This window comes from Onthophagus taurus, chromosome 10 (genome assembly GCF_036711975.1).
Source record: "Onthophagus taurus isolate NC chromosome 10, IU_Otau_3.0, whole genome shotgun sequence".
Lineage (NCBI taxonomy): Eukaryota > Metazoa > Arthropoda > Insecta > Coleoptera > Scarabaeidae > Onthophagus > Onthophagus taurus.
In genome coordinates, this window is record NC_091975.1 from 8,157,799 (window position 1) to 8,163,013 (window position 5,215).

Genomic DNA, 5,215 nt, shown 5'->3' on the forward strand with positions numbered 1-5,215 from the left:
ATCATTTCTGATATTTTCATAAAAATATTCAGAAACACCAATTTTTCACAAATTTTTAAAGAAAGTAGTACTTTAAAAAGCAACACAAATTTGGTTCAAATTCAAACATTATTTTCTCAAAAACTAAAAGTAATTTTAAAAATCGGTTACTTTCATTAAAAAGATTATGGTTTTGTTAATAATTTTTGAAGTAGCCATAAAAATATTCAAACAAATCGATTTTTCGTAGAATTTTAAATAGAATTGCATAAAATTGTAATTCTTAAAATCAACAAAAATTTTTCTCAACCTCACAAATTATTTTCTCAAAAACTAAGAGTAATTTTAAAAAACGGTTACTTTCATCAAAAAGATTGAGGTTTTGTTTATCATTTCTGATATTATCATAAAAATATTTAAAAACACCAATTTTTTAAACATTTTTAAAGAAAGTAGTAGTTTAAAAATCAACCAAAATTTTGTACAAATTCAAACGTATTTGTCTCAAAAACTAAAAGAAATTTCAAAAATCGGTTACTGTCATTTAAAAGATTATGGTTTTGTTAATAATATTTGAAGTAGCCATAAAAATATTCACAAAAATCGATTTTTCCTAAAATTTTTAAAGAAAATTGAATAAAATTGTAATTTTTAAAAATCAACAAAAATTTTGCTCAACCTCACAAATTATTTTCTCAAAAACTAAGAGTAATTTTAAAAAATGGTTACTTTCATTAAAAAGATTGAGGTTTTGTTAATCATTTCTGATATTTTCACAAAAATATTTAAAAACACCAATTTTTTAAACATTTTTAAAGAAAGTAGTAGTTTAAAAATCAACAAAAATTTCGTACAAATTCAAACGTATTTGTCTCAAAAACTAAAAGAAATTTCAAAAATCGGTTACTCTCATTTAAAAGATTAAGGTTTTGTTAATAATATTTGAAGTAGCCATAAAAATATTCACAAAAATCGATTTTTCCTAACATTTCTAAAGAAAGTTGTATAATATTGTAATTTTTAAAAATCCACAGAAATTTTTCTCAACCTCACAAATTATTTTCTCAAAAACTAAGAGTAATTTTAAAAAACGGTTATTTTTATTAAAAAGATTGAGGCTTTGTTTATCATTTCTGATATTTTCATAAAAATATTCAGAAACACCAATTTTTCACAAATTTTTAAAGAAAGTAGTAGGTTAAAAATCAACACAAATTTGGCTCAAATTTAAAAATTTTTTTCTCAAAAACTAAAAGCAATTTTAAAAATCGGTTACTTTCATTAAAAAGATTATGGTTTTGTTAATAATATTTGAAGTAGCCATAAAAATATTCAAACAAATCGATTTTTCGTAGAATTTTAAATAGAATTGCATAAAATTGTAATTTTTAAAAATCAACAAAAATTTTTCTCAACCTCACAAATTATTTTCTCAAAAACTATGAGCAATTTTAAAAAACGGTTATTTTCATTAAAAAGATTGAGGCTTTGTTTATCATTTCTGATATTTTCGTAAAAATATTCAGAAACACCAATTTTTCACAAATTTTTAAAGAAAGTAGTAGGTTAAAAATCAACACAAATTTGGCTCAAATTTAAAAATTTTTTTCTCAAAAACTAAAAGCAATTTTCAAAATCGGTTACTTTCATTAAAAGATTATGGTTTTATTAATAATATTTGAAGTAGCCATAAAAATATTCAAACAAATCTATTTTTCGTAGAATTTTAAATAAATTTGCATAAAATTGTAATTCTTAAAAATCAACAAAAATTTTTTTCAACCTCACAAATTATTTTCTCAAAAACTATGAGTAATTTTAAAAAACGGTTACTTTCATCAAAAAGATTGAGGTTTTGTTAATTATTTCTGATATTTTCACAAAAATATTTAAAAACACCAATTTTTTAAAAATGTTTAAAGAAAGTAGTAGTTTAAAAATCAACAAAAATTTCGTATCAATTCAAACGTATTTGTCTCAAAAACTAAAAGCAATTTCAAAAATCGGTTACTCTCATTTAAAAGATTAAGGTTTTGTTAATAATATTTGAAGTAGCCATAAAAATATTCAGAAAAATCGATTTTTCCTAACATTTTTAAAGAAAGTTGTATAATATTGTAATTCTTAAAAATCAACAAAAATTTTTCTCAACCTCACAAATTATTTTCTCAAAAACTAAGAGTAATTTTAAAAAACGGTTATTTTTATTAAAAAGATTGAGGTTTTGTTAATCATTTCTGATATTTTCACAAAAATATTTAAATACACCAATTTTTTAAAATTTTTTAAAGAAAGTAGTAGTTTAAAAATCAACAAAAATTTCGTACAAATTCAAACGTATTTGTCTCAAAAACTAAAAGAAATTTCAAAAATCGGTTACTCTCATTTAAAAGATTAAAGTTTTGTTAATAATATTTGAAGTAGCCATAAAAATATTCAAACCAATCGATATTTCCTAGATTTTTAAAGAAAGTTGTATAAAATTGTAATCTTTAAAAATCAACAAAAATTTTGCTCAACCTCACAAATTATTTTCTCAAAAACTAAGAGTAATTTTAAAAAATGGTTACTTTCATTAAAAAGATTGAGGTTTTGTTAATCATTTCTGATATTTTCACAAAAATATTTAAATACACCAATTTTTTAAAATTTTTTAAAGAAAGTAGTAGTTTAAAAATCAACAAAAATTTCATACAAATTCAAACGTATTTGTCTCAAAAACTAATACCAATTTCAAAAATCGGTTACTCTCATTTAAAAGAGTAAGGTTTTGTTAATAATATTTGAAGTAGCCATAAAAATATTCAAACAAATCGATTTTTCGTAGAATTTTAAATAGAATTGCATAAAATTGTAATTCTAAAAATCAAGAAAAGTTTTTTTCAACCTCACAGATGATTTTCTCAAAAACTAAGAGTAATTTTAAAAAACGGTTATTTTCATCAAAAAGATCGAGGTTTTGTTTATCATTTCTGATATTTTCACAAAAATATTTAAAAACACTAATTTCTTAAAAGTTTTTAAAGAAAGTAGTAGTTTAAAAATCAACAAAAATTTCGTACAAATTCAAACGTATTTGTCTCAAAAACTAATAGCAATTTCAAAAATCGGTTACTCTCATTTAAAAGAGTAAGGTTTTGTTAATAACATTTGAAGTAGCCATAAAAATATTCACAAAAATTGATTTTTCCTAAAATTTTTAAAGAAGGTTGTAATTTTTAAAAATCCACAGAAATTTTTCTCAACCTAACAAATTATTTTCTCAAAAACTAAGAGTAATTTTAAAAAACGGTTATTTTTATTAAAAAGATTGAGGCTTTGTTTATCATTTCTGATATTTTCATAAAAATATTCAGAAACACCAATTTTTCACAAATTTTTAAAGAAAGTAGTAGGTTAAAAATCAACACAAATTTGGCTCAAATTTGAAAATTTTTTTCTCAAAAACTAAAAGCAATTTTAAAAATCGGTTACTTTCATTATAAAGGTTATGGTTTTGTTAATAATATTTGAAGTAGCCATAAAAATATTCAAACAAATCGAGTTTTCGTAGAATTTTAAATAGAATTGCATAAAATTGTAATTCTAAAAATCAAGAAATGTTTTTTTCAACCTCACAGATGATTTTCTCAAAAACTAAGAGTAATTTTAAAAAACGGTTACTTCCATTAAAAAGATTGAGGTTTTGTTAATCATTTGTGATATTTTCATAAAAATATTCAGAAACACCAATTTTTCACAAATTTTCAAAGAAAGTAGTAGGTTAAAAATCAACAAAAATTTCGTACAAATTCAAACGTATTTGTCTCAAAAACTAAAAGCACTTTCAAAAATCGGTTACTCTCATTTAAAAGATTAAGGTTTTGTTAATAACATTTGAAGTAGCCATAAAAATATTCACAAAAATCGATTTTTCCTAACATTTTTAAAGAAAGTTGTATAATATTGTAATTTTTAAAAATCAACAAAAATTTGTCTCAACCTCACAAATAATTTTCTCAAAAACTAAGAGTAATTTTAAAAAACGGTAATTTTCATTAAAAAGATTGACGCTTTGTTTATCATTTCTGATATTTTCATAAAAATATTCAGAAACACCAATTTTTCACAAATTTTTAAAGAAAGTAGTAGGTTAAAAAGCAACCCAAATTTGGCTCAAATTCAAACATTTTTTTCTCAAAAACTAAAAGCAATTTTAAAAATCGGTTACTTTCATTATAAAGGTTAAGGTTTTGTTAATAACATTTGAAGTAGCCATAAAAATATTTAAACAAACCGATATTTTCTAGATTTTTAAAGAAAGTTGTATAAAATTGTAATCTTCAAAAATCAACAAAAATTTTGCTGAACTTCTCAAATTATTTTCTCAAAAACTAAGAGTAATTTTAAAAAACGGTTATTTTCATTAAAAAGATTGAGGCTTTGTTTATCATTTCTGATATTTTCATAAAAATATTCAGAAACACCAATTTTTCACAAATTTTTAAAGAAAGTAGTAGGTTAAAAAGCAACCCAAATTTGGCTCAAATTCAAACATTTTTTTCTCAAAAACTAAAAGCAATTTTAAAAATCGGTTACTTTCATTAAAAAGATTATGGTTTTGTTAATAATATTTGAAGTAGCCATAGAAATATTCAAACAAATCTATTTTTCGTGGTATAAAATTGTAATTTTTAAAAATCAACAAAAATTTTAGTCAACTCACAATTTTTTTATCAAAAACGAAGTGTGATTTTAAAAAACATTAAAAAGATTATGGCTTTGTTTGTCATTTCTAATAATATTTAGAAACACAAAAATTTCGCTCAAATTGAACAAATTTTATCTCAAAAACTAGACGTAATTTTCCAAATCTGATGATGTTTAAAATTTTTATCGATCCGGTCCTTCCTCATATTCCTTTTTTAAAAAAATCTTACTAATTTCTCTTTTTTTTTATTTATTTTAAATATAATCTACGTGACAGTACGACATCGAATCTATTAAATTTTCGCCTTTAATACGGAAGAAAGATTAAGAGAGTTTGATCATTTTAATTATTAAAAATGAACATTTTTTTAATTTAATTTTTTTCTGTTTGTTTCTAAAATACTTTTTGGTTTTTCTTTCTTAAAACGTTTATAAGACGTCGGCTGTTTATCGTTTTTTTAATCTTGTTATTTTGTTCTACCCTGACACCAAAATTACGTATATATGAACTATTTAAGGTGAATATCGGTATTCTTTTTTGTTACAA

At 21.6% G+C, this 5,215-nt stretch overlaps 1 protein-coding gene across 9 annotated transcripts in view; it reads right to left on the reverse strand.

Annotated features, from left to right (window-relative positions):
* Positions 1 to 5,215, reverse strand: part of LOC111419106 (homeotic protein ultrabithorax-like) — a 526,223-nt gene that overhangs the window by 335,185 nt on the left and 185,823 nt on the right. The window lies entirely within an intron of this gene.